Source organism: Scleropages formosus, chromosome 10, assembly GCF_900964775.1.
Source record: "Scleropages formosus chromosome 10, fSclFor1.1, whole genome shotgun sequence".
NCBI lineage: Eukaryota > Metazoa > Chordata > Actinopteri > Osteoglossiformes > Osteoglossidae > Scleropages > Scleropages formosus.
Window position 1 is genome coordinate 19,684,053 of NC_041815.1, and position 18,541 is coordinate 19,702,593.

The 18,541-nt window shown below is 44.4% G+C and overlaps 1 protein-coding gene across 1 annotated transcript in view; it reads left to right on the plus strand.

Moving 5' to 3' along the window:
- The first annotated feature begins 927 nt into the window (after nt 1–927).
- numbl (NUMB like endocytic adaptor protein) overlaps nt 928–18,541 on the plus strand; it is a 43,177-nt gene continuing 25,563 nt past the window's right edge. Inside the window, exon 1 of the mRNA XM_018742892.2 lies at nt 928–1,217. The gene's annotated coding sequence lies outside the window, so the exon portion shown is untranslated. The remainder of the gene's footprint in view (nt 1,218–18,541) is intronic.

Consider the following 18,541-nt stretch of genomic DNA (forward strand, 5'->3'; position numbering starts at 1 on the left):
GTCGTAGCGGCGCGGAAACGCACGGTGGCGCTGCGTATGAACATACAGTACTGCTGTCCGGGGGTCTGCGTCAGGGGTCACTGATAGCGCGCTCTATTGTGTTCGAACGCCTCGCTCATTTCCCACGTAAAACAAATATATCGGCACTTTATCGTTTTTAATAACAAGTAATACTGTATTTGGGAGAGCTTTTGTAGACAAAGTAAAACATAATTCAGAAGAAACTCCACAAATCCGGCTTTAAGCGAATCACGTGCTGGAGAGTCGTTCGTCATTTAGACTGAGCCTGAAGTGGTCGTGCTGCAGAAGTTAATTCCGTCTATTTCTTTAAATTATTTTCTCTTAACCGCCCGCTCGTGTCCTTTCGGCTTATGTTTAGAGTTTGATTCATTCGAGTCTCTGGCTGGAGAAGTATTACCTGGGCCGGCACCCAGTGCACAGTCAGTGACGGGATGATATTGCTGAAGTGACAAACCAGTCGAGTCGTCCCGTGAAACCTGCTCCTGAAAGCTACTCCAGAGTACAAGTTAAACTGAACAATGAACAGTACTTTTAATAACGAAATAATAATACCTCTACTGAAAATCTCCTGTCGAATTTAGATAACACAAACGATTAAATGTAATTTTATGAGGTGAAAATCTTTTCAACAAGGGGGTCAAATAAGTAACAGGAAACGGTGGCTCCACGGAGGCAGTGCTTAATGTTCATAATGACATGTGATTTACTTATCGTTTCGAGGCCATTATCGGTGAGAGGGTTAACCGACCGGCTCCCCCTTCTTCTCTTTTTGAAGATCAATGGAGAAGATGTGCGTTACACGTTATTTGCATGTCGGTACCCGCCGTGCCAATGGGCGCGCGCGGAAGGCGGGGCGCGCGGGCGGAGCCGCCGCGCGAACCCCACTCCCGTCTCTTGTGTGCGCGAGCGACCGCTCGGTTGACGACAAAAGCGCCGAAGATCGCGACAAAGTGGAGCGTTTCTTTTATCATCTCTTTCGTCTTCTTCTTTTTTTTTTTTTTTTTTTTTAAATTTTTAAAGATTTTAATTTCTGGCCGCTTTTTGTTCCACACATGTGCTAGACTCACCGTTGTCCCAGAGGAGTCCGCCATCTCCTGTTTTTTGGGTTTGATACACAGACACAGTCAATATTTTTCCTCAGAAAAATTTGATTGGGATTGGCGCGGCGTTGGGGACTGTAGCGCGCTATTCTTACGGTGAGTTTACTGTAAATAGTTTTTGCTACGATTGCATGCACTTGTGTAGACAGTGAGTGGGATTTAAATGGTCACTGCGGTCTCTGGACGTGTGTGGCGAGAGACACACGGAGGACGGACGGAGCACAACGTCCCGGGAGTGTGTGCTGCTGAGGGACTGACTCTTCTTCGAATCTCTCTCACTCACTGCTGGACCGCTCATTCCTGCAACATCAATGATCATGCTTTAAAATTAACACTAAAATAACAAACAGTCCTTATGGTGAGGTGTTTGTATATAAAGCAACATTTCTGGATGCTTATTTAGTTTCATGTACCATCTTCGCTTCGGTACTGCTAAGGAAAAAAGAAGGGGAAAAAACTGCAATGCAATTATTATATTAACAGATATGTGATATTCGATCAATCATCTCTGTGCGCTTCGGCGTCTTAAGTGTGCAGAGAACTGCGCCTGTGAGAGCAAAGGTGCATAATTATGCAGGGAGGTACATTTCAAAAAGGCGCCCTGTGTTTTAATACGCTTATGGTGTCTGCGGTAGACCTCGTCCGCTCGTGCGCGAGCCACCTGCCCGCGCGCTCCCATCGCGTCCGCGCTCCTTTCTGGACGTCCCGGCCCGTGTCAGAGCGCTCCTTAGGATAACTAATGAACTGCAGTAACATTGTTAATGCACGGGGTTGAAAAACACATCACATGTGGCAGCATAAAGGCCTCTTTCATTTTCTTCTGACTTTGCCTCTTCTCCCTCGGTGCCATGGGGGTTCCAGCCAGGCAATCGCAATGTGTGCGCTATGCCTAGTATGTGTGCGCTGCGTGTGCTGCTGCAGATGTTGATGATAATGATGGAGTTTTCATGATGGATGCAATCACATTCACATCGCAGTAGTCGTGCAGAACTCTGGGCCAGTTGCTGCCAAAGCATCTCTTTGGAATCATCATCATGTGTCATGCTTTGAACCATGTGCACCACCATGCCATGTATTTCTTTGCAGTTTCAAAATATAGGTCACTCTTGCCTTTTGTGGAGTGGTTTCCTAAACCGTTTTTTGATGGAAGGAGCTTCTGTTTAAAAGAATAAAACTACAACAACAAGAGCTAATAATGCATCCATAGTTTTACCAGATCGAATTTATTTTATACAAGCCTTTTCGTTCAGTGCAGTATCTAGTCTTCATGTTAAAAAATAATTACCTACAAAATCACTGTGACTGCTGACACTTTTCATATGAGATCTTCAAACCTTTCTTCTTTCTCCTAAGGACTGGATTTGTAGTAAGGTATTGACTACACGAAGATGGGGTGCGGCGGCGCAATGGGTTGGACCACAGTCTTGCTCTCCGATGGGTCTGGGGTTCGAGTCCTGCTTGGGGTGCCTTGCGATGGACTGGTGTCCTGTCCTGGGTGTGTCCTCTCCCCCTCTGGCCTTACGCCCTGTGTTACCGGGTAGGCTCCAGTTCCCTGTGACCCCGTATGGGACAAGCGGTTCTGAAAATGTGTGTGTATTGACTATGTCACACTGCCACAAATTCCCCAGATAATCTGAAAAATGTCATTCTATCAGCCTGTACTGAAAAAAAATACCTTGTTATACTTAATTTCAGTACATGAGCATTGTTTTTCAGTACCAGTTAGAGCGCTGCCATCCCTCTATATGCAACGCAATGAAAACAGTATGAATGCGACTCAGTGACCCAATACCCCAGTGAAATCTTTTCTGTTTGTGCAGCAGAAGTGTGGTGCAGCACAAGTTGGCTTTTTTCTGTCAGTGAAGTATATTCTGGAGGTTCTTAGTCAAATGCTTCCTTTCGAGAGCATTGTCAGGGAATGGGAACAGTGCTGCGCTTTGGTATAGAAGCAAGGAGAGGTAACGAAGCCTTTTAAACTTAATGCACAGAGTTCATACATTGCTGGAAGGCAATTTCCTGTGTTGTGGTCGACTAGCTGTCCTAAAAACCATTCATCTCTCTACCCATGTTTGACAAAGTTACAAACCCACACGTCATATTTCAAATTTTGTTTTCATCGATTCTTTTGAAGTGAACAGTCTTGTGTATTGTGGTTACAGTAAGAGCAAATGTGTAGGGCACTTTCTGCTTCGATCTATTGTCAGAAGTGTAGTTCTTATTCTAATAGTAAGGTGATGCTTTTGTATTTGATGTATTTGTCTTCATTTTGTCCCAGGATATAGAATTTTACATCTGCTGTCTGGCTCACTGCCACTACCTTTCTTTACTTGTGAACATAAATTTGTTTTTTTTTTTTTTTTTTTCTGATTAATCTCGAGCAGTCATTTGTGAACACCACCATGTCAGACTAATTTCTATTAATGCACTTCTGCTGGAGATGTTCAGCACTTCTAGTTGAGAACTTATAGGAAACGAACTTTAATGCAGAGATGAGGCCACAGCAGAAAGCCCCTAAAGCTACACCGCATCCATTAATGGATGACAAATGAATGCAAACTGAATCTTCCAGAGGCACCAGAGATCCTAAATGGGAGGCACACAAATCAGCGATCACCCAGGATTTAGACATGGGTTGTCGTGATCATGGACTTCCAGATGAGCTTGTGGATTGAGTTTGTGGACTGTCACCCTTTCTGCAGTACAGAGTATGTCTGCTCTCTCAGTGTGTGCACCCTGTGTCTTGCATCTTGCACCAAGCAGTGCGTGGCTGTGCTGTGTGGGAGGCACTTCCCCAGAGAGATTGTCCCCATTTGTAAGCCACACGGACCTTTTAGTTCTCACTTTTTAACCTGTTGGGCTCCAAGAGAAATCGATGGGTGAGTCATCTGGTGGTTATCAAATGGCAGGTGGTGTATGTATGGAGGATTGATTGCACTTGTTGCGATGCCGGGAGAGTAACAAAGGAACAGATTGCTCTTAAAAGGTCCAGACTTTGACCCATACCCATTGTCCCAGCGAGGCTGTGGAGCTGTCCCATGCTGTAATGTTCAGAAATCTCCTTTATTAATGCAGATATGTTTTCATTGTAGATCTGCTGTATGTTTAACTATTGGATTGTGAACATGTGTGTGGATCAGAAATATGAGACTTTCTGGCATGATAATGTATATGGAAAGTATGTTTACAACTATATTTTGGCACTGGTATGTATAGGTTGTGTATCATTAGGTATTTTATGCTAAGATCAATGCATGAGCAATTAGACTATATATCTGTGTGTGTCAGGGTTTTGCAGTCATAAATATAAACATTATAAGGGAGTTCTGAGAACCTTCCTTCAATCTAAAAATGCAACTTTTACATGAACACTCGAAACATACTGTATGGTGCCCTGGCTGTTGTATTTCTTTCTTGCTTGAACTCCTGTTCTCTCAGTGTTTATGAAGGCAATTGATATAAATGAGCAATTTTAATAGAAAGGCTTCAAAATGACTTCTGTTTCAGCCCTCAACACAATTACAGCATTGTATTGAATTTTTGTGTGAATCTGTGACCTAAATGTATTATAAAACCAGCGGCAGGCTTACATAATATACTACGCTCAGACCAAAGCTAGTGCTTGACTGTTATGCTCATTGTGCTGTTCTGCTCCTGTGTGCTAAGGGAGTCTCTGCCAAGGCCCCTCCAGTAGTCCCTCCCTTGGAGGACAAGATTGGAAGTTGGCAGCCTATTGTTTGCCGACACGCAGCAGACGGACACACCGTGCGGCCCAGCAGCTGGGGCCACAATGAGGAGGTCAAAGGTCAGGCCTTCAGCTGGAGGCTCAGCCTTACTGATGATCCGGATGTCAGTCTCTTTGCCTTCGCATTTCTAATCTTACCAATCTTAAAACAATCACTGTCCCCCAGCCCCCACTCCTTCATCCCATCCCCTTAAAAAAGAAAAAAAGGTAGCTACAGCACAGGCTTCATGCTTTGTCCTGAAAAGTACAGTGCAGTATTTTCCCAAGAAAATGTTTCTTTTATGGTGGTAAACTTAAATGTGTTGCATGTGTGAAGAACTGTTGAGAGAAGGGAGATGGGGGTGCATGAGTGTCTTTACAAAAACAGTGGTTTCCCTTTTTTTCAGTCGTTTCTATCCTGTAAGACCTGCTTCCGTACAGAGACTGCAGGGATGTCTTTGGGAGCTTTTTTTGTGTGAAATGTGAATATGAACATTTTGGTTTGTTTTGTGTTTTGCTGTACTGCTGTTGAATATCCTGGAGTAATTTTGACTTTATTGAATCATTGTGAAGGATTGGAAGAGTGGTCTTTTAACCCACTGTCTTACACATCTGCCCTACACATATACTCAGGATATGACGGTACCTCAACATATAGCTGTTCAGGTGCCAATAAATTCTTCACAGTGTGGTTATATGCAACTGTATTGTATGTATATGTCATGCCATGTATGTCCCGGGGTCATCAAACACACCATGTATGCATTCCTCTGATTGGCAACACTAGCTGCCATACACATTCAAGTTTAACAATGTTCAATAAAATCCACCAAGACAGAATTTCTGGTAGCAGTCAGTTAGCAACATAGCCAACAAATCAGCCATTTGGCATGGCCTGAGGCAGCTTATATGGGATATGATATGTATGCCTCAGATTGTTTGTGGGTCTCTTAACAAGGCTTTGTTTTTCAGGATTAGTGGAAAGTCTTGCTTTTTTTTGCTGCTTTTGCTGCCAGTGAATAAGGGGCAGGAGGGTGGATGAGGCAGACGTGTCTTCTTCGCATCTCGGTACAGCCTAGCATGAGGATGTGTCCGCCTCACTTCCTCTGTCTGGATGAAAAGATGGAACTAAGTGGATTACCCTTTAATTGCCCGCTCAAATTTTGGCCCTGTCAGATCAAGTAGACCCTTGGCTTGGAAGAAGGGAATTTTATACTTGTTCTTTTTTGTTTGCTGAACCCTAAACCTGAGAAGTTGTTGCAGAGGTGCTTGGCAGCTCTCTGAGATGTGGAAGAAGTTCATGAGTTAGAAACAGGGATATGGTAAGGGAAGTGCAGATATTAAACGTAGGTGGAAGAAATAGGGAATGGATGAACAAATGTAGAACTGGCATGTGACAATCATTATTTTTTTGTTGGGTGTATTTTTATTGGGAATTATCACTTATTAGGGGGTACAGTGGCGCAGCGGGTTTGGCCGGGGCCCGCTCTGTGGTGGGTCTGGGGTTCAAGTCCTGCTTGCGGTGCCTTGTGGCGGACTGGCGTCCTGTCTGGGGTGTGTCCCCTATGCCCTGTGTTGCCAGGTTAGGCTCCAGGCGGTGACCCTGCTTGGGACAAGTGGTTGTAGACATTGTGTGTGTGATTTTCACTTTGTGTAGGAAAAATGTATATATGCAGATGTACAGAATGAATTCAGACTTGGTGTCAGAACTTAGATTTATTCATTTAGCTGGTGTTTTTCTCCAAAGTGACTCAGTGTGAAGCTACCTACAGTTATTTACCCATTTATACAGCTTCTTAATTTCCTGGAGCAATTTAAGGTAAGTACCTTGCTCAAGGATACTGGAGGTGGGATTTGAACCTGGGGATGGAAAGGCAGCAGCTCTAACCACTACGCTATCAGCTGTCCCATGCATTGAGTAAATGTAAGCTTACACGTATTCATTTCGCAGACGCTTTTCTCCAGGGCAACTTCACTTGAACCTTGTGTAGTATTCAGCCCACACCTTTTGACTCAGAATGGTGGATACAGTATCTACAGTGAGTCTCTCATCCATAATCGAACAGATTGTCCCTCACACACTGGGCAATTTAGAGTCACCAATTTGGCTGTAATGCATGTTTTTGGACTGTGGGAGAAAACCAGAGGACGCAGAGGAAGCCCATGCCAACACAGGGAGAACATACTCTGTGCAGACCGAGCAGAGCTCAAACCCATGTCCTCTTACACTGCTCAGCCACTGAGACAACAGCGCTACTCATTGCACCACCACCTCACCTACTGTTTCAGAGTGTTTTCTCATTGATCAGGCGTTTGCATGGGAAATGGAACTGTAATATGCAGAAACTTGACCTTCCATCCAGATCAGTCATAAAATTGAACCACAGGCATACAGTGTAGCTTCCAACTAGCTCTTTGTCTGCTTTTCATCCTGCAGAGTACTTCTCATGTGGCCCCATATCTGTAGGCATATCACCAAACTGTGAGAGGAACCGCCCGCTCGTCTCTCCGGTTGATTAAGCACCTCAGAACCACTGAGTTCCAATTGCTCACGCACATTATGTAGTTTTTCTTTCTCCTTTAAGGATATAAATTTACATTTATTTATACTTTTATCCAAAGTGACTTATAATGTTAAGCTATTTACAATTATTTAGCCGTTTATATAGCTGGGTAATTTTGCTGGAATAATTTAGAGTAAGTGCCTTGCTCAAGGGTGCTACAGCTGAAGGTGGGATTCAAACCTGTGATCTTTGTGCCTAAAGCCAACAGCTGTAACCACTACACTACCAACTAACACTAAAACAAAGCAAACACAGGCTTGTGTGTGGATCAGGCCTCAGGTATTGGAATATGCAGTGGTGTGCTAAAGACACTCATCTGGGCAACATGGAAACAGCTTCAGAAGAAAAGGCTCCTTTCCTTTATGATCAGTAAGAAGCAGGTCTCAGTGAAGCGTGCGTGTGGATCTCAGAGGAAGCCTTTCTGCTCTATGCACAGTGACACTCAGGAGTCTAATTTGGAGCTCTGTGATTAAAGCGTAAGATAGTATTCTCTGCCGGGCATTGCTGTTAATCACATTAGGAGCATTGCCCGGGGACAGCATACCCCCGCTTTGTGGCAGTGTGAAGGAGACAAATTGGAGCGCTTGAATGGCGAGTGGCTACTCTGCTAGACACAGTAAGAAAGGACCACTTGACACATCCGGGTTCCGCGAAGTTGACTTTTTGGATAAACAGTCTCATGTTGTTTTCAAATTGCATTGTTTTTGAGGAGATAGTTCCTTGTGTCGCTATCTTTTGCTGTCATAGGAACAAGCCTTTGCTTTTCTCTGTTCAACATTGTCATTCAGCTAAGGGCTGGCTTGCACTGGTCCTGAGCCAAACACTAGCTGCATATCTGTTATGTGTTCATGCTCCCTTGTTTTAAGGGCTGTTATGAAGGTGACCCTTCATAGAATGTTGGACTGTACTTTGGTAATGGGCCTTCAACCTTTGACTGAGTTGTTTAGCCAACTTAAATCCTTAAGGATGATCACAGACTCCTTTTCGGGTCAAGAACCCCAAAATCTTTGAGAGGTTTTCTACTGCAATACTTTAATTGACCTTTTCTGGTCAGTTTCCTTGTAAGCCCATTGATGACTGTTGTCAGTGTAATAGAGCTGTTTTCAAAAGCACATATTCAGTTATGGTTATTGGTCAACGTGTGTGTTGGCTGGATTCTCAAAACCGCTAAGTACAGTACTCAGCAGACTAGACTGAGACGAAAGTAAGCTTCAACTGGTTTGTTTACCTATAATATAACTATTGGGTAAATATTATGTTGGTAAGGGGCTATGTCCTGGGAGTCTTAAAATATGCGGATACGGTTGTTTAATGAAATAGTAGGTCAGTGTTCAGATACAAACCAGCTGAAATGCTCCTCATTAGGGAATTTCTCATGTTCTACCTTGGTGCAGGTGGTGGTTTCTGCACACCATATAGCCCTCTTACAATAAGTACGGACTGTTGCTATTGTTGGTGTTGTGTTGGTGTAACCATGCACCAATACTGGTTGCAGTATTTGGCTCTATTTTGACACAGGAGGGTCTTACCAACAAACCATTCTTCTCTCTTTCTCCCTTTTCTGCTGGAGTGTGTCTGACTCAGCCTACAGCTGTTGAGCAGATGTGGCAGAGCAAGCCGGCTATGACCGGGTACACCCCGGGGAGAGGTGGAGCTTTTGAAGGTGGTAATCTGCAGAGGCGGAGGAAAGGTGGTACAAGACACAGACAAACTGCCTGCCATTACTGACATTCAGTTTGTGGTGTTTATTTATGTGAAGAGGATGTAGAATTTAGCACCCATGTTTTGACGCAGAAGCATTGAATGTTTTTTTTCCCGTGTCGTGCCGTGTTGGCTCCAGTGTAGAAAAGACACAGATTAGAAGTCTAATTACACAAGAATACTTAACACTATTTAGTTTGTATATCCAGGATCTAATACAGCTAAAGTTCTTATATCCACATTTCATCAGATGATCTTTGTTTCTCTTTTTGGCTAACACACTATTAATCTTTTATTTGATGTAAACAGTTGTCCATTATATTTTGAAAGCTTTGAGCTGTGCAGCTGGACAGAACCCTTATCAGTCTGAAGCATCCAAATGCAAAAGCTCCTTTGCAAGGTAGGCTGATAGTCTAAGGGTTTGACAAGGCTGTCTCAGTCATCCATTTGTTTAATTCAGTAAAACTAATGATTTTAAGTATAGTGTATGCTAGGTTATTAAGTTAATGGTTTTCCAGTTTGTGTTTTTTGTTTCTTGTTTACGGTAAAGTCATCTCAAACAGTCATGTACTTCATTACTGCCTTTATTAGTTCATAATAAGGATGTAGTCATTTTGGTTGCTTCACCTTCAGTTGCATCTCTATGAATGAATCCCTCAGTAAGTATTCATAGCTGATGGTGAACAGGGTGGCCTCTCCATGGATGAATGATTGCAGAAGTGCTGTCCCCACCCCCACACAGCCCCACCAGTGACAGCCATTCATGTTAAAGATTACTCTGCTCCTCGTTCCGTTGGTCAGGGGGTAGTGGGGGTCTCCAGACAGTGCATCTGTGCTCCCAGACGAACAGACGTCACATTGTCTGATGGACTTCCGAAAAGGTTGGTGGGTCCTTCCAGTCCTTACTCACCAGGCCCTGTGTACTCCAGTGATATCTGCTTCCTACTAGGTAGGTTTTAACAGATGTTTTAAGAGCTGACATTCCTTATCTAAACTGGAAGTTCTCCAGGGCCATCCCAAGAACTGTTGTGCTGCTTAACAGATTCTGTGTGATTTGACTCAAGCTGCAAAATGCTGTAAATGTATAATAATTGCAGATAGCCACACTATTACTTTAAGCAAGATGCTTTATACATCACATTCATATGTAACTTCATTATGCATCACTATTGCTTTCCATTGCAATCCACAGTCTAATGTGGTGAGTCAAGTAAAACTATTTTGTGACATACAAGCTGTATGCATTCTGTTTGCCAGGATTAAACCACTAATATACCAGGCTCACTCTACTCCACTGAGTTTCTATGCTTTCAACCCTTGAGGCTTGTTTGGTGCATGGTCTTCCTGGGTCAGTGTGCATCAGGGAAGTCCTACCAAGCTGCCCAGACTGAATTATTTTTTGCTACTCACCAGGAATGCTCTGCGGTGTTCTCTCACAGATTCAATCTCCTCAGCAGGGGTGGATATACCCCATTCTGGTGTGCTGTTTCCATGAATTGTTGGACTAATGAAGCAGTCAAAGCTAAAATTGGTGTCAGAGGATGAAGCAAGTGTGGCGATAGACCATTTGGCTTTATCAGTCTGAATTTCCAAAGTGATCAAGCAGTTTTTCTTTGGTTGCAAGTACTTACTTTAGATATTTTCAAATTCTGATCTGACCTCATACTGCAGAGATTTTGAACTGTTTCAGAAATCTGTTTAAACCTGCTTCTGACCTTATGGGCTACATCGTTTTGGCTGTTAACAAAGACACAATGTTTGAAGTTCACTTAATCTGTAGGTACTCCACTGTCTTCAGCTATCCACCTTGAAGAGAGACTACTTTGTCTTCAGTGGTTTAGGTATGTGGAAATTGGAAATTGGAAAACAGTAACCTTGCTCTGATCTGTTTTGAGACATTACTAGGTGTAAACTGGTATTTCTGTTAGGATAGGGGAGTGATGCATGAGGACACAGGCATCAGTGAGCTTTGCAGTCTCAGTTTTTGATTGGAGCAAAAGAATATGGTGGAGTACGTGAATATGGTGGAATTTCACTTATCTGTTCTCCTTATTGTGGTAGTGGCAGTGATGGCTACACAGATCTGATCCATCCTCACGCGTGAGGGGTGCATGACCAAGTGGCAGTCGTTATATAAATGAGTGTATGGCTGTATAACAATTTATTAAATATAAAAATTGTGGCCTGGAGTTATTACAGAAGTGGGCTTACAGTGTGCTGAGTTGTTCATTTAAGTTCCACTAGGGTTCTTGATCTTCTGTAATTTGTCTTTACTTAAAAACCAGAATAAAAGTGAATGAAGCCAACTGGTTGCAACTGTAGTCACTGTCAGAGCGCAGAGGTCGCAAAGCATGTTTTGTGATTTAATGTACCATGAAACATTAAAAAACCTAGTGAAACATGGCAGATCAGATTTAGATACTTATGATCTGAGCAGGAACAGAGGCTCATGTTCTGATGCAATGGAAAACAGGGAAAAGAGAAAGGCTCGGTTGGGTGCTGGGAGGTGGAGGTGGGGATGACAGAGGTTACCATGATCCAGTTGGTTTGTTGGCCTGGAAATTGCCAAGAGGGTGGGAGAGACATTGGGATCTCAAAAATGGGGGCACAAGGGGGAATTGATGATCAGAGGAGAAGAGAGTATGGGGCAACAGAGGCCCCAGGGAAAATCCTTTGGCCTTCTTTTGCTTCTCTCTATTCATATCAGTCTGGCTGTCTCTACATGCACTTCTCTGCTCCGAATCAATATTTCTGTCTGGCGCTTCATTTCTACATTTATCAGCCGCCACCTCTGTATTTGTTATCTTACCATCTACCTCTCCATACATGTCTCTCTGCCAAGCATCAGAGAGCCTGGAAAATGAACCAGGAGACACTGGGAGGGAGTGCGGTGGCACAGCGCGTTTGGCCAGGGCCTGCTCCTTAGTGGGTCTGGGCTTCGAGTCCTGCTCGGGGTGCCTTGCGATGGACTGGCATCCTGTCCGGGGTGTGTCACTCCCCCTCCAGCTTTGTGCCCTGTGTTGCCAGTTAGGCTCTGGTTCACCGCAACCCCACTTGGAATGAGCAGTTTCAGACAATGTGTGTGTGTATGATGAGACACTGGGAAAGAATCACAGGCCGAAATTGGAGAACGAGAAGTTAATTAAAGGTTTAGCATAATATTCAGGGCCCCTGCTAAAGACCAGTTGCATCTGTGTGTCCCTGACTGCCTGTCCCACCCTCTTCTTGACACCATTTTTTGCTCATGTCCACCTCCGCATGGGCTACGGCCTCTGCCAGGAAGATAGGGGGTTGTTTCACTCGGCTTTAGTGATAAAACACCTGAGAGAACTGCCCTGATTCACCGTACATATATTTCAGAAATAGCCATTCGGTCGTAGTGTTGTTCAAATGGCTTGTCAGTTCACTTGATTGTATATTTTGCTTATTTATAGCTCTGTGCTCTGGAACATTTGGATCAAATGTGGAAAGTTTGAGAGAACTTTAGTGGATGGTTTGGCTAAATTTAATGGGTGGCAAATTTTGTAAAAAATGTGTTATTTCTTGCTTATTTTTGATTGGCTGAATGAGTGTGTAAGGTAAAACTTAATGCTGTGTACTACTTACGTTTTCAGTGCTTCATAACATCAGAATCTTTCTAGAGCAAGCATGTCTCTCATTCGGACTGATTCAGCCCCGTATACAGAATTTGTTATTGCCTCGGCTTTGCATTCTTGTGGTTTTCCAGAAACCCAGAGGAAAATCCTGCCCCAGCACTCGACTGAACAGTTTCCAGCTGCACTACTGGCTCCATATGAGCTCCTTTTTCCTCCAAGTTCGTGTCCCTGGAATGTTTACAGTTTAGGAAACAAGGCGAGCGCTGTACATTCAAAGTGTTTTGGGATTTTGAGTACAAGGCCTGTTTTTGGAATGGAGTTCACAACGTTCACTGAAAGCAATGGAAGGGTTTTTTCTCTTTGCATGCTTTTCCCCATCTTTCCTTCTGTCTACCTGGCACCCGTCTCTCCTTCTTCTCCCTCTGAGGATTGCTTGACTGACAGCCCCACTGTGTCCTGTCTCCTTTGCCATGCGGGACTGCTGTAGACTCTAGCTGTCAGATCCACCCGACTTGTTACGGCCACCCCCACTCCTTCCCCCAAGCCCTGTGGGTCGTCTGTGTCAGCAAGGGAGGCTGGGGGACTGCTGTTGACTCGCGCTCCCTGCAGTGACTGTTAACTCTCTCAAGTTCAGCTGTTTGGATTTAATGAGCAGCCTTCAGTGTTTCAGGTTTGTGCATGGATCATTGGACTGTTTCAAGCAGTGAAATAGTGTAAATCACATTTCATGTTTGGTAAAGAATAGGAAAATGTCTTTGAATGCGATTAATTAGCAGTAGTCTGCATGACTTTTGATAGCCTTTTATGTGAGTAAGGGATATTTTTGCACCGAGGATATTTCAGAATAATTGGATGCTGAAGAGCAGTCGAAAGTCACCACCTGCATTTTTATTTTGACTTAATAACTTGTGTGGTGAGAGGTGCCATAGAGGTGCAATGTATAGTTCTGATACCTCATAGGGCCTGGGCTGTGGGTTTAGACATGGGTTCAAATCTGGTTGAGTCTGTAGAGCGTGCATGCTCTCCTAAAGTTTGCGTGGGTTTCCAACAAATACTCTAGACTTTCTCCTGCAGTCCGAAGACTTGTATTTTGGGGGAACATTAAATTGTCTGAGTTTTATCTCTGTATGAGTGAATAAGTGTATGATTGCCCTGTAACAGACTGGCATACCCTGCCTTACATCCTGTGTTTCCAGGATAGGCTCCAGACCAACTGGGCAAGCTGTCACTGATGATGTATAGTTTGATGGAACCTGTGTGTTTTCAACTTAGTAGGAATAAATTCATGTATGGGCAAATTGATTTTAAAAAATTGAAATCTCTTGAATAGTCAGAATTTGTCACAGTGTAGATTTCTGAATTTGGCTTATGATTTCAATTGTTAACAGTATGTTAAGAGAATTTACAGTGGTGTTTTTCTATATGTAGAGAAGTACTGGATGTTCACCTTTCATGCCTTTCCCTTGTGCAATTCATGCTCCTTTCTTCCTAGGTGTAAGGATTGATGGGGAACCATTTTTGTATTTCTCAACTTGATTATCGCTGCATGAAGTAAACAAAACGATTGGATACGGGTATACTTATGTAAGCCTACATCCTATTAGTCATTGTTTTCCAGTTTGGGCCAGACTTGTTCCCTCACACTCTGGAATAACATAATGAAAATCAGTTTATGTCTGTGACATAATGACATTTATGTCTTCCAATAAATTACCTGCCCTGGTCTTTATTAGGTCACATTTCTCTTGCTGTGCCTGTTGTTCTCCTTGATGCAATCTGTTTTGTGTTTTTGTAGCTTTAGGGTGACTTTTCTAGATGTCTCTTCTATTTCACTCTTCACAGCTTGCACTGGAAATAAGCCCGTTCAACTTGGGTGGTGATACTCACACCTTTAGATAGTCACCTTTAGTAGTCAGAGATGTGTGCTCTTTGCTCTGAGGCTATGATGTTCAGGTTTATGTTAGAGTTCATGTTCACAGGCAAATAGGCCACCGGTGTTGAGCGTTTCATCCTAAGCAACGCATCCACAAGGGAGTGTCTCTGTTGTGGTGTATTGTGGCATGAATTCTACAGTGATAAAGGTGGCCACAGGAAAATGTCAAGTAGTCAAAGGGTCTGTATTAGTAGCGATGGGCAGTACAGTATCTATATACTGTATGTACATGTACATGTATATCTATAAATGTCTGTGTATGTATGTATTGTAGAATTTAAAGCTGTCAGGTGGTACAAATGCAGAAGATGTGGGGCTGTAATAGAAAGAAGTAGGGTCACTCTTGGATTTGCCCTTTTCTCTGTGCTTCAATTCATTGTTTACATGACCAGTGTTTATGCTGTCCACCTGTGTGATGCCAGGCAGGACTGAATGTTTTAGTTTTTTGTGCCTCATGCTGTTTTTTGTAGTCTTCAGAGAGGAATTATGACACCAAGTCCAGAGCTATGCTTACAGTGACTCCTACAGGGTTATAGAGAAGAACCTAAAGTAGAGTAAAAGTGTTTTTGTTGAATTTAATTCCTCTCTTTTTAAATTTGTGAATTGTCTTCATCTAAAGCTCCTAAAATGGAACTGATGGACTTTTCCCAGGTAACATCACATATCAGTTCATGGTGCTTTGGTTTGCCTTTAACTTACTCAGCCCTCAAAGGTTTTGGTTTATTTGGCCCCCTCAGTCTAGAAGAACAGCAAGTCCTGAACCAAGACCCCAGTGTGGCAGTTTGAGGTTCCTCCAGGACACTGTAGATTGGTGGTACTCTGCATCTGAATACTAAGTTGGTAAGGCAGAAACAGAGATCTGATCTTTAGCCATTTTACCTCACCTCTTTTGCCTCACATTTATCTTCCATGTGATGATGTGATGTTTGATTAACACAACAATGGCAACCCATGGAGGTGTTGCTGTGAAATGTGCCCTGGTCTTGTCCTCATTGTCTTAGTTTTTGTGTGTGTGTGTGTGTGTGTGTGTGTGTGTGTGTGTATTATACACAGTCTGAGGATAGAGTCTGGCTGTGTTCTGTTCAGCTTTGTTTAAGATGTCCATGACAGAAATAGTCAGATTTAACTACTAGTTAACTTATCGCAACAAATTTTGTGGTGATGTTTCTTTTAACTGGACATCTTTAGCAGTCTAATGCAAATCTCTCATATGTTGAGAGTGTGTGTGTGTGTGTGTGTGTGTGCGTGTGCGCGCATGTCTTTGTGTTTTACTCTGACTATTGCCATATGTGTGTTTAAGAGACAGCACAGGTGGAGCTGTTCAGTGCTGTGCATCTTCAAATAGAGTCACTTTGTGTTCACAGGCACCAGCTGTTTCTCTCACACACCTCTTGTCTGTCTCGTCCACCTGTTTCATTGCTCCTTTGCGACTGTGGACAGGTGGGATGGCGTACCTCAGCAGTCCCCCCTCTTCCGTCTCCCCTGCTGCTACCTGCCAGGGATGTGACTATCTGCAGGCAGCTGAATCCACAGATCTGCTTCATTTTGGGTCTTTCCTGGGCCTCTGACGATCCCGCTCCCGAATTTTCCCTCTCGGTCTACAGCTGGTTGTCTTCTGTCACGAGTATGTGGCACCGGGGCGGTCTCCTGGGGGGTCAAAGGGCACACAGCTGGTGTTAACTACTCTTCAGCCAGCTGCCGTCACAAAAGAGCCCTGTCTGCTGCCTTTAGAAAGCTGTCCTGCCTGGGCCATATTTTTCTATGTCTTCCTCCCTTCTCTCTCTGTCTGCTTTTGTTTCCCCATGTCCCATCCCAGCTGTTCCAAAGTTTGACTTTGTCTGCCCCTCCCCAAAACCACACCCCGCAGCACATGCCCCGCACGAGCCCCGAGACAATGGCCTGATCAGTCATTGCAAAGCGTGCCTAAAATGTCAACAATCTGGTTCTGAGGCTTCCTCTCCTCTTGAGAAGCTGGGGGGCTGTGAGCGCGCCAGAGACTGGCCCAGTGTCTTGGGGGTGGGAAATGTGGTGGCCGGCTGACGCTCCCCACTCCCGCCGCCCCATTGTTCGATGTATGACAAGCTGCACGTGCCCCTCCATTCAGAGTGGTGGCAGGGAGAATGAGTTGGGGAGGTGTCTTTTGTGCACCACTCATTGTTCTCGACACACGCTCTCATTTGACAGACATACGCCCAGACAAAAGGGACCCAGAGTTGTTTCTGTTAATTATTTGTGGGGCCGCTGAAAAGACGAGTTGCGATCGCCATCTGTGATTTGTTACTTTAATCTCTGCCATCCCTCCCTCCCCCAGCCCCGGCAGCCTCTACCAAGCTCCCCTTTTGTCCCCTGGTTCATTTCTTCGGCTGTCTCCATTGTTTCGACCTGCCTCCTTCTTCACGTTTCAGAAGTGAGTTAAAAGGCGTTGAGGTCTGTTTCCTTCCCTCTAAGCTGTTTACCGCAAGCCTGCATTCACGCTCCTGTCAGAGAGGAGTTTCATCATTCTTTGAGACCACTCTGTGCGACTTGCAGGGCTGAATGTCCCTTTTGTTGAAGTGAAGAAGCAGCCCTGGTTTCCAGTCCTTGTTTTATGGCAACAAGACAAACATGCATCTCCTTCTGGCTCTGCTGCCAGGACTCCATGAAGCAGAGAATCTGTCGAACTGCTTGTCCTCCTGAACTATGAAATATAGAGAATGTGGCAATAACCAGACTATCCGGTATGTTTTATACTTTATCTTCAACGTGTAATGTTAGAAACCAACCAGGCAAAAAAATGATGTATTATGCTTACAATATATTTTCCTTAGGGGGGTGCGGTGGCGCAGTGGGTTGGACCGCAGTCCTGCTCTCAGGTGGGTCTGGGGTTCAAGTCCCGCTTGGGGTGCCTTGCGGCGGACTGGCGTCCCGTCCTGGGTGTGTCCCCTCCCCCTCCGGCCTTACGCCCTGTGTTGCCGGGTAGGCTCCGGTTCCCCGTGACCCCGTAAGGGACAAGCGGTTCTGAAAATGTGTGTGTGTGTGTGTGTGTATATTTTCCTTTAAAACAACACTTTACCAATGTTATCCAGCTCCTAGACTGCCTTGAATATTGATGTATGTTATAGATGACCATTTTCTGATCTATAGTCCTTTTTAGAGATCAAACCATTCTTTTTTTTCCCGGAAGCCTTTACGGCTGCAAAGATTGGGGAGTCAGTTTGCTGCTGGTCCTGAGCCACAGAAGCAGCATCTACTGCAATTCCAGCAGCGGAAGATACTACTGAAAGTGCTTTATTGATCTCAATTAGGCATTTCTCAGGCCTACTAACTAGTGAAGTGAATGAGATCAGTCTTACATCTTCCAATGGGGATGAATGCTACAAGCATGGCGCAGCACACAGCTGCAGGCATAGGCTGATGAGAATAGGCCCTGAAACCAGAACCAGGGCTGATGTGGCTGTTTCCCATCTCAAACTCAATAACTCTGGCTGAAGAAATGGTCGTGGAAGGTATGCAGCACATTTTCTTTGTTGTGATGCGTTTCAATAAGTGGAGATATCCTGAATCACAAGACTGGACTGCTTTCGGTATAAGGGTGCATCTTGGGGAAAGGGGAAAGAGCAACGGCCAGTTGGTGAGGGGCTGAGAGGGGAGTTTCCTTCGAGCTCCTCCAGTGCGTACACCCTTTACCCAACCCCTGCCTCTCAGCAGCTGCCCTCACCCTCCCTACCTCACTTATTAGCATGACAAAGTGTGACCCATGCGGTGTCCTGCGCTGATTAAGCAGTCTATCCTGAAGATGCTTTCCAGCTTGGCCTGCCTACAGCAGGCCATCTGCAAGATGCTCCACACCCCATCAAGTGGGATAGTGCATTTGAGGGGATTGATGAACGTGGGGCAAAAGTGATTCATGAAGCCACACTTGAGGA